This window comes from Myotis daubentonii, chromosome X, assembly GCF_963259705.1.
Source record: "Myotis daubentonii chromosome X, mMyoDau2.1, whole genome shotgun sequence".
Taxonomy (NCBI): domain Eukaryota; kingdom Metazoa; phylum Chordata; class Mammalia; order Chiroptera; family Vespertilionidae; genus Myotis; species Myotis daubentonii.
In genome coordinates this window covers 96,316,378-96,337,946 of record NC_081861.1, presented here as the reverse complement: position 1 = coordinate 96,337,946, position 21,569 = coordinate 96,316,378, and the positions used below count along the sequence as shown (strand labels likewise).

Below are 21,569 nucleotides of genomic sequence, written 5' to 3'. Positions count from 1 at the left end.
CCATTTTTCTCTTTTATTAGTGTAGATAATGAACTATAAGAAATGGAAAGTAAAAAAACAATCCCATTTATAATTGCATCAAAACTAAAATACATAAGAATAAATTTAACCAAGGAGGTAAAATATCCTGTACTTGGAAAATTACAAGATACTGAAGAAAGGAATTGAAGAATATGCAAGGAAGTAGAAGAATATATAATATTCATGTGTAGGAAGATTTAACATTATTAAAATGCCCAAGCTACCCAATGCATCCTACTCAATTCCTATCAAGATAACAATAGCATATTTCACGGAACTAAAACAAGTATTTCAAAAATTTATATGGAACTACAGAAGACCCCCCAAATACAAACAATAATCTTGATAAAGAAGATCAAGGATAGAGAAATCATGCTATTTGTTTTTTTTTTTTAATATATTTTATTGATTTTTTTACAGAGAGGAAGGGAGAGAGATAGAGAGTCAGAAACATCGATGAGAGAGAAACATCGATAGCCGCCTCCTGCACATCGCCCACTGGGGATGTGCCCGCAACCCAGGTACATGCCCTTGACCGGAATCGAACCTGGGACCTTTCAGTCCACAGGCTGACGCTCTATCCACTGAGCCAAACCGGTTTTGGCTGCTATTTGATATTAAACTCTGCTAAAAGGCCATAGGAATCAAAACATAATGGTACTGACATAAAAACAGACATATAGATCAATGAAACATAATAGAGAGTCCAGAAATAAACCTGCACCATTATGGTCAATTAACATAGGGTAGAGACAGTCTGTTCAATAAATGATGTTGGAAAATTGGACACATATATGAAAAAATGAAATTAGACCTCCTTCTTACAATATGCACAAGAATAAATTCAGCCTGACTGATCTGGTTCAGTGGTTGCGAGTTGACCTATGAACCAGGAAGTCATGGTTAAATTCCTGGTCAGGGCACATACCCAGGTTGCAGTATCAATCACCAGTGGGGGGAATGCGGGAGACAACCAATCGATGATTCTGTTTCATCATTGATGTTTCTATCTCTCTCTCCCTCTTCATCTCTGAAATCAATAAAAATATATATCTTTTCAAAAAGAATAAATTCAAAGCAGATTAAAATTTAAATGTAGGATTCAAAACCATACAAATCCTAGAAGACAACATAGGCAGTAAAATCTCTGACATTTCTCATAGTAATTTATATATATATATATATATATATATATATATATATATATATATATAATCTTCACACAAGGGAAATAAAGGAAAAAATAAACAAATAGGATTACATCAAACTAAAACTAAAATTTTTGAGCAGCCAAGGAGACCATCAACTGATTGAAAAGTCAACCCAATGAATGGAAGAACATAATCACCGATGATATATATGGTAAGGGTTAATTTTCAATATTTATAAAGAACATATATAAGTCAACAGCAAAACAAACAATCCAATTAAAAAAATGGGCAAAGAACTTGAATAGACACTTCTCTTTTTTATAAAAAATATATTTTTATTGATTTCAGAGAGGAAGGGAGAGGGAGAGAGAGAGAAACATCGATGAGAGAATCATTGATTGGCTGCATCCTGCATGCCTCCCAGTGGGGATTGAGCCCACAACCTTGGCCCTGACCTGGAATTGAACTGTGACCTCCTGGTTCATAGGTCGATTCTCAACCACTGAGCCATGCCAGTCAGGTTCCTCTTTGGACATACAGATGGCCAATAGACATATGAAAAAAATGCTCAACATTAGTAATCGTCAGAGAGATGCAAACTAAAGCCACAATGGGATATCACCTCACACCTGGCAGAATGGCAAACATCAATAAATCAACAAACAACAAGTGCTGGCAAGGATGTGGAGAAAAGAGAACCCTAGTGCACTGTTGGTGGGAATGCAAATTGGTATAGCCACTGTATAAAACACCATGGAGTTTCCTCAAAAAATTAAAAATGGAACTGCCTTTTGACCCAGTGATCTCACTTCTTGGAATATATTCTAAGAATCCCAATACACCAATGAAGACTTGTCTGCTTTGCTCGGGAGACACTGGACCACACACCAGACCAGCTTCTCCATGAGTAATCCTTGTAGGTAGAGACAGTGATTTCCATGATTTGAAAGGAGAATTTGTCAAAAAACAGCACCCTTTAAAAACTAAAGTAGTAAAAAATACAAAGCATGAGGGATTAATTAGAGGAAGAATGACTAGAACAGCCCACATAACAGAATTCCTCATGTTCCTGGACAGCCACTCTGAGGTGAATGTGATGTGGCTGCAGCCCTTGTTGGCCACTATCTGGGAAGATAGGCAGACGGTCATGTGCCTGGTGATCACAGCATCAGTGGGAACATGCTGGCCTACAGCTCCTCCCATGTGGTACATGCAGGGTCCAAGTGGAAGCTGCACTTCAAATGAGATCTTGTTCCCCATTCTGAGCTAGGAAGACTGGAAGGAGCTCCTATACCCATAAAATCACCTACAATGGCTGGATGATTGTTTTCCATGAATAGAAACTACTTCAATGAACTTGGGCAGTGTGACAGTGGCATGAATATCTGAGGAGGAGGAAACTTAGATGTTATTTCTGATTTGGATATATGGAGGTGCAGTGACCTGCATAGCAGGTTCAGGAAGGACTGCAGAAGGGCTGACACACAATGAAGACATTACACAAGAAATGAGTTTTAAGCATGAGGGGGGCAGATCGAACCTCTCTTGGGAAGAGGAGGAACCATGAGTCCTTGCCATGCCTGTTTTTATTCAACTTGGTTACACATTTGCTCTTAGCAAAGCACAGAGGCAGAGCACCTAGTAAGCAGATAGTATCAAGGGTCAGTAAATCTCAGTAACATTTGCTCAAATATTATCAGGTCAGGAAATCGCTTTGAGAGCCTGCAATATCAGCAAGAGCAATTCCTGCTGGCATCAACCCTGCTGCCGCCCAAGATGTATGGCCTCCCAAATTCCTTGTTGCATTTTCATGCCAATGCTGCTATGTGGTGGACTCCAGCATGGAGGAAACTCTTCATTATCCCTTGCTCTAGAGCAGTGGTTCTCAACCTTCCTAATGCCGCGACCCTTTAATACAGTTCCTCATGTTGTGGTGACCCCAAACCATGAAATGATTTTCGTTGCTACTTCATAACTGTAATTTTGCTACTGTAAACAATATGTAATTATATATGTGTTTTCTGATGGTCTTAGGCGACCCCTGTGAAAGGGTTGTTTGACCCCCAAAGGGGTCGTGACCCACAGGTTGAGAACCACTGCTCTAGAGTCAGACACATTTTCTGGAAAAGGCAACCATATGGTTCTCCTGAAGGCCAGAACACAGTAACCTATAATTATTTGAGGCTAGCACTTCTTTGGTTGAATGAATATAAGGAGCAGTATTTTTTCTTAAGATCTTATCTGAGGACTGGAAACTAATGAAATATTAGTGAGCATGTTGAACTGAGAAAGAAATTGGGTTGTAAATCATTTAAATGGCATTTGGATACTATTTACCCAGAGATGCAGATATATGGGCTCAATGCCAAACCCCAACAACACATTTTTTTAAATCAAAAATGGGATAAAAAAAGTCCCAAAGTCCCACACCAAAATGTCCCAAAGTTCTTCAATATGGAAGGCTCTATCACCTCCAGACCACCAAGTGTCTGGTGGCCAAGGGAGGCCCAAAGTCAGAAGGGAGGTCTAGTAGTGCTAAGGCATGTGACTATGTGACCCAAATCAAATCTGGATTTATAATGAAGAGTGTGAATTGATTTTAAGTGATCTCCTTTGCTTGGCTATATCAGAAACTAAATAATCAGAAGGATCTTAGGAATGGATCTCTGGGAAGAATAATTGGCTGTAGCAGGTGTCAGTTGGATAGTGCGTGAGAGTGGTTGATCCACTGAGTCAGAGAGGTTAGGTTGCTATGCCAATATGTGATGGTTCCTTCTCACAAAAGTGGCATTTGGAAGGTTAAGATAGACGCCATGGCTGAAATGGTTATTCGTCATGCTTGTCCTCCTATGGAAATGCCTGGGAAGATTAGCAGAAATGAGACAACAGATATACTGAAGACAGGAGCACCGAGTGACCATCAGGAAGTGAAGAAGTATGTTACACCAAGATATTAAGGTCATTTCTGAGTTATTGTTATGGAATTTCTTGCTTATGGTAGGAAACTAGAATATAACTTTAATATTAACAGCCAGGTTTGTATAGAAAGACAATACCCAGGAAATTGATGTGTCTATTCAAATATATTTATGCTTCTTTTTAAAAAAATTATTTACTATTGAAAGTATCACATATGTCCTCTTTTCTCCCCATAGACCCCCCTCTATCCGACATATGCCCCCTCAGGCCTTCACCCCACCATTTCCTGTGTCTATGGGTTATATATATGTGCATTCTTTATTAAATTTATTTGGGGTGACATTCATTAATAAGATTATATAAGTTTCAAGGGTACAATTCTATGATACATCACCTGTACATTGCATTGTATGTACACCACCCAAAGTCTAGTCTGCTTCTGTCACCACATATTTGACCCCCTTTACCCACTTCAACCTCTGCCAACCCCCTTCTCCTCTGGTAACCACCCTACTGTTGTCTGTGTCTATGAGGTATTTTTTATTTGTTCATTTGTTGCTTTCTATTTTATATTCCAAATATAAGTGAAATCATATGGTTCTAATGCTTTTCATCTTACTTATTTCACTTAACATTATGCTCTCAGGATTTATGTTGTCACAAATAGCACTATTTTATCTTTTCTCACGGCTGAATAGTATTTCATTGTATACATGTACAACATGTTCTTTATCCAAACATTGGTCAAAGGACACTTAGGTTGTTTACATATCTTGGCTATTTTGAATAATGCTACAATGAACACGGGGGTACATATATTTTTAGGAACAAGAGTTTTAAAAATTTTGGTAGATACCTAGAAGAGGGATTGCTGGTCATATGGTAACTCTATTCTTAATTTTTTGATGAACATCCTAATGTTTTCCATAGTAATCCTCTTTAATAATGGAATGATGTTTATCTTATTAGGAACTTTTCATTATTAGAAGACTTTAGAGGAGACCGTTAATTTCTTTTTACTTTTATTATCATGTTATTAATAGATAATTTTAAACAAACTAATTGAATACACATTACTTTTAACTTCAGAATACATCATTTATAAAATTATATTTAATAAGTTGTTAACTATTATAAATTATTTTGTTGAATTATGGTACTACTTACATTTAAAATAAAAGATCCTGCCCTAGTTGGTTTGGCTCAGTAAATAGAGTCAGCCTGCAGACTGAAGGGTCCCGAGTTCAATTCCAGTCAAGGGCACATGTCTGAGTTGTGGCCTCTATCCCCAGTAGCGGGCATGTAGGAGGCAGCCAATAGATGATTCTCTCTCATCATTGATGTTTCTATCTTTCTTTCCCTCTCCCTTTCTTTCTAAAACCAATAAATATATATTTTTTTCCTCATTTTATTTATTTATTTATTTATTTATTTATTTATTTTCTAAAGTTTTACATATGTCTACTTCTTCCCCTATTGACCCCCCCCCCCCCCCCGGCAGCCCAGCCATTCCCACCCCGGGCAAGCCCTCCCCGCAGTGTCTGGGTCCATTGGTTATGCTAATATGCATACATACAAGTCCTTTGGTTGCTCTCTAATCCCCTCCCTCCCCTACCATTTGTCTCAGGACCTATTCTTGTTTATAAATTTATATTGATCATTATATCCAACATATGACTGAGATCATGTGATATTTATCTTTCTCTGACTGGCTTATTTTGCTTAGCATAATGCTGTCCAGTTCCATCCATGCTGTTGCAAATGGTAAAAGTTCCTTCTTTTTTTTCATAGTGGCATAGTATTCCATTGTGTAGATGTACCATAGTTTTTTAATCCACTCATCTGCTGATGGACACTTAGGCTGTTTCCAAATCCTAGCTTTGTAAATTGTGCTACTATGAACATAAGGGTGCATATATCCTTTCTGATTGGTGTTTTTAGTTTCTAGGGATACAGTCCTAGAAGTAGGATTACTGGATCAAAAGGGAGTTCCATTTTTAACTTTTTGAGGAAACTCCATACTGCCTTTTACAGTGGCTGCACCAGTCTGCATTCCCACCAGCAGTGCACGAGGGTTCCTTTTTCTCCACATCCTCGCCAGCACTTTCTGTTTGTTGATATGTTGATGATAGCCATTCTGGCAGGTGTGAGATTATACCTCATTGTTGTTTTGATTTGCATCTCTCAGATGATTAGTGACTTTGAGCATGTTTTCATATGTCTCTTGGCCTTCAGTATGTCCTCTTTCGAAAAGTGTCTACTTGGGTTTTTGCCCATATTTTTTATTGGATCCATTATCATCTTTTTGTTAACTTGTATGAGTTCTCTGTAAATTTTGGAGATTAAAACCTTATCTGATACAGAGGCAGAGCTGCCTTGAACAGACTGTCAAACTACAGCAGGAAGGCCGGGGAGGGTGGGAGGGCAGGAGGGGGGTGGGTAAGAGATCAACCAAAGGACTTGTATGCATGCATATAAGCATAACCAATGGACGTAAGACACTGGGGGATAGGGGAGGCCAGGGTATTGTCAAGGGCGGGGGGGAAAAAAAGGAGACATATGTAATACTTTTTGTTATACTTTAAGCAATAAAAAAAATAAAACCTTATCTGAAATGGCATTGGCAAATATGCTCTCCCAAGCAGTGGGCTTTCTTGTTGTTTTGTTGATGGTTTCTTTTGCTGTGCAGCAGCTTTTTATTTGAATGTAGTCCCATTTGTTTATTTTCTCCTTGGTCTCTCTTGCCTCAGGAGCTGTGTTGGTAAAGATATTGCTACGACATATTGCTGGGGTTCTTGTTCCAGCATCTAGAAGACTTTAGCAATCTGGAGAAGGGCTGTGTGTAACTTAATAAAGAGTCCAGAGATGAAGCATAATTTTGAAAGTCATTTCAGGGTCAGAGGAGCCTAGCTAAAGAAACTAAGATCTCCTCGTCTCAGGACCCCATGCTTTTTATTAACACAAATTGTCCTAAGGCAAGGCAGAGATATACACCTCAAAGGGTCAGATTTCATTTACAGAGTCCATTGACAGATTGGAAGAATTTGCCTACAGCTGTTCAGGTGTTTGGCCAGTAGGAGGCAATAACATGTACATTAAGATGCCCTGAGCTGTCTGGCAGCAAGCAATCATCCCTTTTCAGGTTTGGGGAAATGCTCTCAGCCATTTCCAACAGGTGATAATATATGTGACTCAGCCCTTATTAAGTCCCCAAGTTCCATCAACCTTTTCATGAAACTCTTGCAATTATGACATGCTGGAATTGGCTTCCAGCAACACATGTCTTCTATTTTGCTGTCTATAGAGTCTTGTAGGATTTTAATGGTTTCCTCTCTTACATTTAAGTTCTTTAGGCATTTTGAGTTTTATTTTGTGTATGGTGTAAGTTGGTGGTCTAGTTTTGTTATGCCCAGATTTAAGGATCCCCAAAAGACCACACCAGGGAGCCAGCCGAGTCCGATGCAAAAGCAGAGAGTCTTTATTCGAACTAGTTCGGCTCCCTGACCACACTCACTGACCCAACGGTAAGCCAAGTGGCAGAGAGAGGGCTAGCATGGTGGTAAGAGAAGTTTTATAGGGGGGTGGAGTAAGGGGAGGAGAGGTGACCGTGGGCCCTGCCGATTGGCCAGGCGCAAGTCGGGTCCCACCACAAAGGATGTGGTCATATCCATGGCGCACACCTCCCTTGACCATCACTGGCTAATTCAAAGAAATCCTGGGTGTGGCTAGCAGAGGCCTGGGCTTCCGGGAAGAAGCCCTGCCGAGCACATGGCTGCTAGGGTAAGATGGAGGGCGTAGCCCTTGCCCTTTCATTCCCCCTTTTGTCTTGGAACTTCCGGCTAATCATGAGACGGACTGCATTTCTATTTCACTGTTGCTAGAGGCCCGTACTGGGCACACAGAACTATAACAAATGGTCCGGTGGAAGGGAAAGAAACCATTTTAGTTCTAACAACTTCTTTTGAAATAGGATTTTTCTTCTTAAAATTCCTCCATGGCTATCAAAAAGCCAAATCAAGTTTAATTTATCTACTGTCCTGATGTTTGCATAAACACAACAAGAATGGTAACTGACTACCTTTGCTGGAATCTCATGGTTGAATCTTAATGTGCCCTGTAGGGCCAGGAAGCCAAGCCATCCAGCTGCCATCAGGCCTACCTGCAGTATCTGCTGAGTTAGGTGAATCCCTCACCTGTAGCAACTCCACCTGAGCCCACGTTCTAGGCTTTAAGGCCCATCTCAGTAGCCCTCCTATTCGTTGTGGCCCAGAGTGTGTGTGGGTTCTGCAGGGATACAGAGGCATCCTTATTGCTCCCCTTCTACTCTGACCAACCGCCAGTGATGGTAGGGCATGGGCCTGATGCTCCAGCGCCAGCCATCTTCAGGGATTCCAAGCAGGATACCAGGCTTTCTTCATGGCATTCTTACTGGCTTTAAGTCTTTAGAGCTCAGACAGGGCTCTTTAAAACATGATACTCCAGTCAAAGTTTTCCGTTAATAAAACCACTATTAGGAACCAGTCTTATTGAATATATGCAAAGAAATGTATTGCCATGACTTATTTAGCATTGCCAAATTTCGGAGGAATTACATAAGGAGAAAAACATACTGATCTGCTCTAAGATTTTCTGACTTTCTTTGCCAATTCCTTTTCATGGATTGATAACAAAATAGTAACTGTTGGCATAAAACCTTCTTTCTATGCATAACCATGCCTCAGACCTTTTATTCTAAACAGGCTTTTTCCAGCTTTACTACCCCTGATGTGGGCATGGTTACACAGACCTGCAAGACAGTATACAGGCTGCCAACCATTGACTGTCTCTCAACAGAGACTAAAACCTGATGGGCACCCTTCCCTGCCCAGTTGGGCACCTGCCCTCTTGGCAGCTAGACACCCTTTACTTTTGGGGGTCACCCCACACAGTCCCCTTCCAGAACAGCCAACATACATTCAAACCTGCAAGAGAATCAAAGGTCAATATAACATATCAATACAATGAAACATAATATTGGCATCATGGCCGCTTCAGGCAGCCAAATCTTCTGCTACTAAACATGTGATTCTATAAATTGTCCTTGTCTCTTAGGAGCCATGTCCATGAAGATGCAGGCATCATCTAAGTCTATTACACAGTATTGTGGGGGCTCCTGGTGGCAGGAGTGATTGCGAGCAATGTTACCAGCATCAGGCAGGTCGAGCATGCCGTAGCTTGAGCTTGAGTGCTTTGCGTAGATCTCGATCGATGCTCCATTTGGTGACCAAGTCTTCCCCCAATCTCCTTGAAATGATCAATCACAATACCCAAAGGAGCAGTCTGAGTCTGTCCAGTAAGTCCACAGAAAAAAAACGTACAAACACAGAAAACTAACAGGGCCCAAAAATACAGCCTTCCAACTCCATGGAAGCAACTAGATGATGGCCTTATGCCAAACTGGCGGGAGCAACCCGCCTCATCTCAAATCCGCGAGGGGAAACCACATCCCTCCTGAGGGGCATACACATCCCTTGTGAGGGGAAAACTCATCCCTCCTGGGGAGCAGAACGTCTTCCAACTCTCCCCCGCCTGTGGTCCTTCAGCAGTGTGTCCACCTAGACCAGCCGTGGGCAAACTATGGCCCACGGGCTGGATCCGGCCCGTTTGAAATGAATAAAACTAAAAAAAAGACCGTACCCTTTTATGTAATGATGTTTACTTTGAATTTATATTAGTTCACACAAACACTCCATCCATGCTTTTGTTCTGGCCCTCCAGTCCAGTTTAAGAACCCACTGTGGCCCTAGAGTCAAATAGTTTGCCCACACCTGACCTAGACCCTTCGGGCACTTACAGATTCCAGAAACGAGCTCGCACAGAACAGAACACACAACGACACAGACACCTACCGCGGTCAGTCAGACTCTTCGGATCGGGGTGCCTCGATGGTCTTGGGAATTCCAGACGAGCCCCCAAATGTTATGCCCAGATTTCAGGATCCCCAAAAGACCACACCAGGGAGCCAGCCGAGTCCGATGCAAAAGCAGAGAGTCTTTATTCGAACTAGTTTGGCTCCCCGACCACACTCACTGACCCAACGGTAAGCCAAGTGGCAGAGAGAGGGCTAGCATGGTGGTAAGAGAAGTTTTATAGGGGGGTGGAGTAAGGGGAGGAGAGGTGACCGTGGGCCCTGCCGATTGGCCAGGCGCAAGTCAGGTCCCCCCACACAGGATGCGGTCATATCCATGGCGCACACCTCCCTTGACCATCACTGGCTAGTTCAAAGAAATCCTGGGCATGGCTAGCAGAGGCCTGGGCTTCCGGGAAGAAGTCCTGCCGAGCACATGGCTGCTAGGGTAAGATGGAGGGTGTAGCCCTCGCCCTTTCAGTTTCATTTTTTTTGCATGAATTTGACCAATTTTCCCAACACCATTTATTGAATAGACTGTCTTGACTCCATGTATGCTCCTGCCTCCTTTGTAAAATATTAATTAAGCATAATGTTTTGGGTCAATTTCTGGGTTCTCTGTTCTGCTCCATTGGTCTATATGTCTGCTCTTGTACCAGTACCAGGCAGTTTTGAGAACTGTGGCTTTGTAATATAGCTTGATATTTGGTATTGTGATTCCTCCAACTTTGTTGTTCTTTCTCAGGATAGCTGTGGCTATTCGAGGTCTTTTTTCATTCCAGATGAATTTTGTTCTAGTTCTTTGAAATATGCTGTTGGTATTTTAATGGGGATTTCATTGAATCTGTAAATTGCTTTGGGTAGTATGAACTTTTTAATGATGTTGATTCTACCAATCCAAGAACATGGTATGTTCTTCTATTTGTTTATGTCTTCCTCTATCTCTTTTTTGAATGTCCTGTAGTTTTCTGAGTATAGTTCTTTTAGCTCATTAGTTTGATACCTAGCTTATTCCTAGGAATCTTAATTTTTTTTTGGTGCAATGGTAAATGGGATTGATTTTTAGTTTCACTTTCTGTGAGTTTATTATTGTATAAAAAGACCATAGATTTCTGCGTGTTAATTTTGCATCCTGCTACATTGCCGAATTCATTTATTAGGTCTAGTAGTTTTTTTATGTAGTCTTTGGTGTTTTCTATGTACAGTATCATGTCATCTGTGAATAAAGACAGTTTTACTTCTTCTTTTCCAATTTGGATGCTTTTTATTTCTTCTTCTTGTTTGATCGCCATGGCTAGCACTTCCAGTACTATATTGAATGTGAAAGTGGGCATCCTGGTCTTGTTGCCATTCATAGGGGAAATGAGTTTAGTTTTTGTCCATTGATTATGATGTTGGCTGTAAGTTTGTCTCATAAGGCTTTTATTATGTTGAGGTATGATGCCTCTATTCCCACTTTGCTGAGAGTTTTTATTAAGAAAGTGTGTTGGATTTTTTCAAATGCTTTTTTTGCATCAATTGATAAGATTATGTGATTTTTGTCTCTCAATATGTTTATGTGATGTATCACATTTATTGATTTGCAGATATTGTACCATACTTGCATCCCTGGAATAAGTCCTACTTGGTCATGGTGTGTGATCTTTGTAACGTAATGCTAGATCAATTTGCTAGAATTTTCTTGAAGATTTTGGCATATATGTTCATCAGGGATATTGGCCTGTAGTTCTTTTCTTTGTGGTATCTTTATCTTGTTTTGGAATTTGGGTAATGCTGGCTTCATAGAAAGAGCTTGGATGTGTGCCTTCCTCTTAATTTTTTGGAGTACTCTGAGGAGGATAGGTTTTCATTCTTCTTTGAATGCTTGGTAGAACTCCCCTGTGAAGCCATCCAGACCAGGGATTTTGCTTGCTGGAAGTTTTTTTGATCAATCACTGTTTCAATTTCTTTGGTGGTTATCGGCCTATTCAGGTTTTCTGATTCTTCCTGATTGGAAGCTTCTATTTTTCTAAAAATATGTCCATTTTGTCTACGTTGTCCATTTTGTTGGAATAAAGTTGTTCATAGTATTTTTTTCATAATCGTTTGTATTTCTGTGTGATCAGTTGTTGCTTCACCTCTTTCATTTCTGATTTTGTTTATTTGTGTCCTCTCTCTTTGGTCCTTGGTGAGCCTGGCTAGAGGTTCATACTCTTGTTTACCCTTACAGTGGTTCTCAACCTTCTAGCCCTTTAAATACAGTTCCTCATGTTGTGACCCATCCATAAAATTCTTTTCGTTGCTACTTCATAACTGTAGTGTTGCTACTGTTATGAATTGTAATGTAAATATCTGATATGCAGGATAGTCTTAGGCGACCCCTCTGAAAGAGTAGTTCTACCACCAAAGGGGTCTCGACCCACAGGTTGAGAACCACTGCTTTAAAAGGACCAGCTCTTGGTATTGCTGGTCTTTTGTATTGGTTTTTGGTCTCTATGTCATTTATTTCCACTCTGATTTTTATTATTTCTTTCCTTCTGCTTATGCTGGGCTTTTCTTGTTGCTCTCTAACTCTTTGAGTTGTAGGGTTAGATCATTTATGACCATTTTTTCTTCTCTCTCTCTCTCTTTCTCTCTCTCTCTCTCTCTCTCTCTCTCTCTCTCTCTCTCTCTCTCTCTCGGTAGGCCTGTAGAGCTATTAACTTCCTTTTCAAAACTGCTTTCATTGTCTCCCATAGATTTTGGATTGTTGTGTTTTCATTGTCATTTGTTGCCATGATACTTTTTTATTTCTTCTTTGATCTCTTTGGTAACCCAATCATTGTTTAATAGCATTGTTTAGCCTCCAGGTGTTTGATTTTTTTCATTGCTTTTATTGTAGTTTATTTCTAATTTTATGCTATTGTGATCCAAGAAGATACTTGATATGATTTCTATCTTATTGAATTTAAAGACACTTTGCCTCTGCCCCAATGTATGGTCTAGCTTTGAAAATGACCCATGTGCACTTGTGAAGAATGCATATTCTGTGGCTTTGGGGAAAAATTTTCTGAAGATGTCAATTAATTCCATTTGATCTAGTGAGGCATTTAGGATTGATGCTTCTTTGTTGTTTGTTTGTTTAGAGGAATTATCCAATGATGTTAGTGGGGTATTAAAGTCCTCTACTCTGATTGTATTGCTGTCAATCTCTCCCTTGATATCTTCCAGAAGTATTTTTTTTATGTATGTGGGTGCTCCTGTGTTGGGTGCAAATATGTTTACCAGAGTTATATCTTCTTGTTGAATTGTTCCTTTTAGTATTATGAAATGGCTTTCCTTATCTCTTGTTATGACCTTCATTTTGAGGTCTAATTTGTCATATGTAAGTATGTAAGTATTGTTACCCCAGCTTTTTTTTTTCCATTTCCATTCGCCTGAAAAACGTTTATCCATCCCTTCACAATCACTCTGTGTGAGTCCTTTCTTCTGAGGTGGGTCTCCTGTAGACAGCAGATATATGGGTCATGTTTTCTTATGCACTCAGCTACCCTATGTCTTTTGATTGGGGCATTTAATCTATTTACATTTAAAGTTATTATTGATAGGTACTTGTTTGTCACCAGTTTTATTCTTTATGCCTGTGTTCCTTCTTCCTTTCCTATTTTTTTCGTTTTTACAGCAGTCCCTTTAGCATTTCTTGCATTGCTGGTTTGGTGGTAATAAACTGCTTTAGTCCTTTTTTTTGTCTGTGAAACTCCTGATGTCACTCTCAACTTTGATTCATCGCCTTGCTGGGTACAGTATTCTTGGATTCAGTCCCTTGCTTTGCATGACTTTGGATTTTTAAATTCATTCCCTTCTGGCCGGATGTGTTTCTATTGAGAAATCAGGTGATAGTCTGATGGGAGATCCCTTGTGGGTAAGTTTATGTCTCTCTGGCAGCCTTTAAGATTTTTACTTTGTCATTGGTGTTTTCCAATTTAATTATAATGTGTCTTGGTGTTGCTCTGTTTGGGTTCATCTTGTTTGGGACTCTATGAGCTTCTTGGACTTGTTTGAGCTTTTTCTTCCCAATATCATGGAAGTTTTCTGTCATTACTTCTTCAAACAGGTTTTCTATTCCTTGCTCTGTTTCCTCTCCTTCTGTTACCCCTATTATGTGGATGTTGTTTCATTTTGTGTTGTCCCGAAGTTCCCTTAGGCTCTCCTCCTTTTTTAATTTTTTTTTTCCTGTTGCTGCTCTGCTTGGGTATTTTTTTTCCTACTTTGTCTTATAGCTCACTGATGAGGCCCTCTATTTCTTCTAGTCTACTGTTGATGCTTTCTATAGTGTTCTTTTTTTCTTCAATGTCATTCTTCATTTCTTCTTGGTTCTTCTTTATTTCTTGTTGATTCTTACCCATATTGTTGTATTTGTCTTCCATCCTTTTTAGCATCTTTATGACCATTGCTCTGAATAATTGCTTGCCTTTGTTTCATTTACATCCTTTTCCGGTGACTCCTCCTTTCCTTTAGAAGGGGGCTGTTTCTTTGTCTCCCCATGTTGATTCCTCTCAGGATGTTTGGTTATGTAGCTCTCTATCTCCTGCGTTGACTTAAAAGGACAAAATACAACACGACAAGACACAACATACAGGGCACCAGACACAAATGTATTCACAATACCAATACCAATACCCCCAAATAAAAGTGACCACCAGACAAAGGAGAATTAGGGGAGAGGAAAGAGTGCAAAAATGATATTCAGAAATGGAAAAAATGTAAGAGAGAAAAGAAAGAAAGAAAAAAAGAAGGGGGAGAATATATGTATACGGGGAGAAAACTCCAAAAAACCAACAACTAAACCAAAAAATGCAAACAACAAATACCCAGAGAAGAATGCAAACAAAAAAATAACAAGTAATCCAAAAAATGCAAACAACAAACACCCAAACAACAAACAACCAGCTGAATCTGAAGAGTCAGAGCTTATTCTCACTAGGCCAGTGGTTCTCAACCTTGGCTGCACATTAGAATCACCTGGGAATCTTTTTAAAATCCTGATTTCTGGGCCTCATCCTCCAGAAATTCAGTTTCTTTGTTAATAAGGTTGTGGCCCCACCTCATAACAAAGAAACAGAATTTCTGGAGGATGATTCTAATGTGCAGCCAAGGTTCAGAGCCACTGCTCTAGGCCCGTGGTCATCAAACTGCGGCTTGCAAGCCACATGCGGCTCTTTGGCCCTTTGAGTGTGGCTCTTCCTAAGCCTTAGGAGTACCCTAATTAAGTTAATAACAATACACCTATCTGTATAGTTTAAGTTTAAAAAATTTGGCTCTGAAAAGAAATTTCAATAATTGTACTGTTGATATTTGGCTCTGTTGATTAATGAGTTTGCCGACCACTGCTCTAGGTGATCTCTGACCTTTCTGTTCATGGATTCCCTCCCCAGCTGTGTTTAATTCAGCAATTCTGGGTGGTTGTGATTTGATTCAGCTGTTTCTTCTATCTTCTCTGTGAGAAGGTGCAGGGCCCATCCTCATATTTGGCTACCACCTTGTCTCCCCCTAGATAAACATTTTAAGCTCTCGTGACCGGGGAAGCTGGAGTCTTAGTGTTCATGGGTTCTTAGCTGAGGCAGCTGGTTCCCGGGCATTGTGGTTGTAGTGTCCCGGGAGGTATCCGAGGTCTCCCCGGGTGAAGGTAAGGCTGGGCTTCCAATCACAGCTGCTCTTCCCTTCAAGATGGCAAGGTCTCTGTGGCAGAGCTGGCTGCTCTGGGAGAGATTTCAGCAGTAGAAGAGGCGGCCTGGCCAGGGGAACCTGTTCTGCCAGTCCCCAATAATCCCTTGGAATATATCTGTCCCTCACTCACAAATACAGACACTCCCTGCACCTCCACAAACTCTCCTTTTCTCTCTCACTCACACACTATCTTGCAGCTTGCAGTCCCGCCAGCTGCCATCTTGAATTCTCCCCTCATTCTCAATAAAAACCTATTTTAAAAATTAAAAATAAAATAAATGATTCTTTTAATTAATAAAAGAGAGTTATCTAATCAATTCCCTTTATTTTAAAACATGTAGGTAAATTGAGGCTCAGAGAGGGATGTAACTTGCACAAAGTTGCACAAAGGAGATTCATACAGATTAGCCATTCTCAAATATTTGAATGTACCAGAAGTACATGAACAGCTAGTAAAGAACACAGAGGTATATTCTTGTTGAAGTAGGATAGAGGATGGGCACTTGTATCTCTACTAAGTTCTTCAGATGATTCTGATACCTACCAAAGTTCTAGACTGATTTATGCCATCTGCTGATATCTGTAACATTGTCAGGTATTATTTCAGGGCAAATTCTATCACATTATTCATTATATAAATATAGACCATAGAGGTATATATGTTTCACGTACCCACAAATATATATATATGCTAGAGGCCCGGTGCACAAAAATTTGTGCACTGGTGGGGGGGGGGGTGTCCCTCAGCCCCACTTGTGCCCTCTCACAGTTTGGGATCCCTCAGGAGATAACGACCTGCTGGCTTAGGCCCGCTCCCGGTTGGCAGAGGGCAGGCCCAATCCCTAGGTGCAACCCCTGGTCGGGCTCAGAGCAGGGCCGATTGGGGAGTTGGGGAACCGCCCCCTGTCATGCACAGAGCAGGGCTGACTGGGAGGTTGCGATGCCACCCCCAGTCATGCTCAGGGTAGGGCCAATTGGGGAGTTGGGGCGCTGCCCCCTGTCACACTCAAAGCAGGGTCGATGGGGAGGTTGCAGCACCACCCCCTGTTACACACAGAGCAGGGCTAATCAGGGGGTTGGGGCACTGCCCCCTGTCACGCACAGAGCAGGGCCCATCAGGGGGGTTGGGGAACTCCCCCCTGTCACGCACAGAGCAGGGCGGATCAGGTTGTTTGGGCGCCGCTCCCTGTCACCCACAGAGCAGGGCCAATCGGTGGGTTGGGGCACTCCCCCCATCACACTCAGGGCAGGGCCAATGGGGAGGTTGCGGCTCCACCCAGTCACACACAGAGCAGGGCCCATGGGGGGGGGTTGGGATGCCGCACCTTGTCACACATAGAGCAGGGCTGATCAGGGTGTTGGGGAGCTCCCCCTTATCAGGCACAGAGCAAGGCCGATCAGGGGGTTGGGGTGCCTTCCCCTGTCATGAACAGAGCAGGGTGATAGGGAGGTTGTGGCCATGCCCCCTGTCACACACAGAGCTGCAGGAGGATCAGGGGGTTTGGGCACTGCCCCCTGTCACACTGCTCCAGGGGCCAGGAGGCCTCGCTGCTCCGCTGATCCTGGTGCTGGGAGGCCTCGCTGCTCTGCTGATCCCGGTGCTGGGAGGTCTCGCTGCTCCACTGATCCCGGTGCTGGGAGGCTCCACTGATCCCAGTGCCAAGAGGCCTTGTGGCTCCGTTGATCCCGGGTTCGGGAGGCCTCACGGCTCCCCTGATCCCAGTGCTGGGAGGCATATTACCCTTTTACTATATAGGATAAAGGCCTGGTTCATGGGTGGGGGCCGGCTGGTTTGCTCTGAAGGGTGTCCCGGATCAGGGTGGGGGTCCCGCTTGGGTGGCTGGCCAGCCTGGATGAGGGGATGATGGCTGTTTGCAGCTGGTCACACCCCCTTCAGGGTGGGGGTCCCCACTGGGGTGCCTGGCCAGTCTGGGTGAGGGGCTGGGGGCCGTTTTCAGGCTGGTGGGTGACTGAAGCTCCCAACCTCTCCCGTTTTTCTTTTTTTTTTTATTCTGGGATTTATTTACCTTCTATGGCTGTCACTGGAACTGAGAACCGGCTTTAGCTCTGAGGCTCAGCTCCAGCTCTGAGACCTCGGCTGCTGAAAGCAGGTATCTGGTTTGTTTGGATTCTACAATTGAAACACTGTTGCAACTCCCGCTCATGGCTGGCTGGCTGAAAGCATGGGGTTTGTTTAGCTTCTATAATTGCAACATTGTTTCTTAGAGTGCAAGCTCAGAGCCCAGCAGCCGCAGGCTTCCTCCTTCACTGGAGCAAGGAAGCCTCCTGTTTGCTTCAGCTGCCTGGCTGCTGGCTGCCATCTTGGTTGGCAGTTAATTTGCATATCGCCCTGATTATCCAATGGGGAGCATGTTGGAGGTACAGTTAATTACCATGTTTGTCTATTATTAGATAGGATATATATATAATTATAAATAGCTTTAAGACTATATCTGAAACCTAGAGAACTTGGTATCACTATCATTGCTCTGGTTGCCCAAATTAATTCTTTGTCTTCTGTTGTACTGTATTGGAAGAAAGTATAATTCAGAGCTAAAAGACCTATATCTACTCTCAAAGTTAAAATGGTTAATATATTCTAAGAAATTGTGTTTTGTTGTTTGCCTAATTTTAAGTGTCATAGGACTTTGGGCAGCAGGGCATAGAATGTCCTCACTCAAGGAAATAATACCTGATAGGAAGTTGCAAAAGTAATAAAAAGACAATAAAAATCATTTGTGTATTGAAAAACATATATTGAAGAGGCAGTACAGGTTGGTGAGTGAGCCCTGAACTGGTAATCGCAGTTATGGGTTGGGTTCTCAGCTTTTCTGAATTGGCTAAGCTATTTTTTTTTAAATATATTTTATTGATTTTTTACAGAGAAGAGGGGAGAGGGATAGAGAGTTAGAAACATCGACGAGAGAGAAACATCGATCAGCTGCCTCCTGCACATCCCCCACCGGAGATGTGCCCGCAACCCAGGTACATGCCCTTGACCGGAATCGAACCCGGGACCCCCCAGTCCGCAGGCCGACGCTCTATCCACTGAGCCAAACCAGCTTCGGCGGCTAAGCTATTTTAACTCCTTAGTGTACATTGTATTTTTTCATCTAAATAATCTAACAACAGCAATTTTGGTTCCCTAGCTTACTCTTAGGGATGTTTGAAAATTAATGAGAGTTGACTTTTCTGAGCTCTTTCAATGCAGGCTTTCCATACCTGTGGCATGGCTGTTATGCCTCATGGATGTCTTTCCTGGATTGTATTGTTCCTTGGATAACTTTTTGAAAGTTTAACAGAACACTTCTTATATACCCATACAGAAACTTCCCCCCATGTCTTTAATGACATGAGGATCAACTGAAAGTGAAGCAATTAAATTTTTGAAGAGAAGAGTGAATATTTCAGAATACTAAATGTGTATAGTTGATATGTGTGTGTTTTAAATTTTGACTAATTTCTAACTTAAAGAAAATTTGCAAGAGTAAATAGTACAAAGAAATCTTGTATACACCTCTCCAAGATTCTCCCAATTTTAACACATTTATGCTTCTTTCTTCCTCCCCATCTATTTTCTCATTGATAATATTATATTTCTGCCTGTGTGTCTCTGTCTCTTTCCCCTCTTCTTCCTGAACTCTTTGAGAATAGTAGCATACATGTCTCTTTATACCCCTATATTCTAGTGTACTAGTATATTTCCTAAAAACAAGATAATTTTCTTTCATAACCACAATACAATGATCAAAATCAGGAATTTCATCAATTGTCACAATAATGATCTTTATAGAAAAAAGCTCCAAATCATGTGTAGCAGTCAATTTTCACAACTCTTTAGTCCTCTTTAACCTGGAATAGCTCTTCAGTCTTACCTTATCTTTTAAGATGATGTTTTTGATGTGTGTAGACCAATTATTTTTTAACAGCTTCATTGTGATATAATTAGCATATCATAGAGTTTACCCACTTAAACCACACAGTTAAATGTTGTTTAGTATAAGGGTGGGGCAAAAGTAGGTTTAAAGTTGTTCATATGGAAAATAATACAATAATAAATAAATAATAATACAAGAATAAACTGTGTTTCGTGTACCCACAACTGTAAACCAACTTTTGCCCCACCCTATATTTATAGGGTTGTATAACCATCACCACAGTATAATTTTAAAACATTATCTTCAATAAAAGAAATCACATTACCCAATAGCAGTTATTCTCTATTGCTATCAACAGTAAGTAACCATTAATCTACTCTTTGTTTACATAGTATATTTGCCTATTTTGGACATTTCTTATAAACAGAATTATACAATATATTTAGTGTCTGGCTTCTTTGCTTTGGCATAATGCTTTCAAGGTTCATCTAAGTTATATCATGCATCTTCATTCCTTTTTATGGTTAATTTTATGTATCAGCCGGGCTAAGGGATGTCCAGATAACTGGTAAAACATTATTTCTGGTCTGAGAGAGTGTTTCAGGAAGAGATTAGCATTTGAATTAGTGGACTGAGTAAAGTAGATCTACCTTCACCAATGTGTGTAGGCAATGCCCTCAGATCCCAAATAGAATAAAGGGCAGAGGAAGGAGAATTATCTCTCTCTTCTTACCTAGGGTATGGTCTTCTGTTCTTAGACATCAGATATTCTCTTTCTCAGGCCTTCAGATTCTAGGACTTAAACCAGCAGCCTCCATTTCTCACCACAAACCCCTCCACCCTAGGTTTCAGACAAGAGATTGTGGACTTCTTGGCTTCCACAACCATGTAAGCCAATACCTATAATGAATCTCTCTCTCTCTCTCTCTCTCTCTCTCTCTCTCTCTCTCTCTCTCTCTCTCTCTATATATATATATATATATATATATATATATATATATCCTATCTAATAAAGAGGGAATATGCTAATTGACCCTCATGCCATCACAAAAGATGGAAGCGCCCACAGCCAACAATGAGAGAATATGCTTATTGACTGCCCTCAAAGATGGTAGTTCCTGCAGCCAATAAGGAGGGAATATGCTAATTGACTGCCCCACCCTCAAAGATGGCGGTGCCTACAGCCAATAAGGAGGGAATATTCAAAGTGACTGCCACACCCTCTAAGATGGTGGTGCCCACAGCCACAAGATGGTGGCACCCAGTCCCCTCAGTCCCACCGCACACCTGCCTCCAGAGTTCTCCAGTCCCCTCAGCCCTCCAACTACCCAGGGCCAGCCTGAGGCACAGGTAAGACTTGGATGGCAGCTGCTCAGTCTCCCAAGGGCAGCCTGAGGTGCAGGTAAGCCTCGAATGGTGGCTGCGTAGCCACCCAGGGCCGCCCGAGGCTCAGGTAACCAGGGCTGGCTGAGGCTTGCACTGCCGGCAGTGGCAGCAGCAGAGGTGTGATGGGGCATTGCCTTCCCATGATTGCCGGGTCACCTCCCACCCCTGAGGGCTCCCAGACTGTGAGAGGGGACAGCCCAGCCTGCACCCTCTTCAATCTGTGACCCCTGGAAGGATGTCCTACTGCCAGTTTACAAGTATTGGGCCTAAACTGGCAGTCAGACATCCCTCTCACAATCTGGGACTGATGGCTCCTAACCACTTGACTGCCTGATTACCCCTAACCAGACTGCCTGCCAGCCTGCTCACCTCCAACTACCCCCCACCACCGGCCTCATTGCCCCCAAATGCCCCCCTGCCAGCCTGATCACCCCCAACTGCCCCCCGTGCTAGTGTGCTTGCCCCCAACTGCCCCCCCATTAGCCTGCTCACACCCATCTTCCCTCCCCACTGGCCTGTTCACGCCCAACTGCCCCCCTGCTGTCCTGCTCACTCAAAATTGCCCCCTCAGTCCTGATCACCCCCAACTGCCCCCCCCATTCTGATCACTTCCAATGCCCCCCCCCCACACACACACACATT

At 42.0% G+C, this 21,569-nt stretch overlaps 1 long non-coding RNA gene across 1 annotated transcript in view; it reads left to right on the top strand.

Moving 5' to 3' along the window:
• LOC132224479 (uncharacterized) overlaps positions 1-20,434 on the top strand; it is a 183,459-nt gene extending 163,025 nt beyond the window's left edge. The window contains exon 4 of the long non-coding RNA XR_009450688.1: positions 20,323-20,434. This is a non-coding gene — a long non-coding RNA (uncharacterized LOC132224479). The remainder of the gene's footprint in view (positions 1-20,322) is intronic.
• The last annotated feature ends 1,135 nt before the right edge of the window (positions 20,435-21,569 follow it).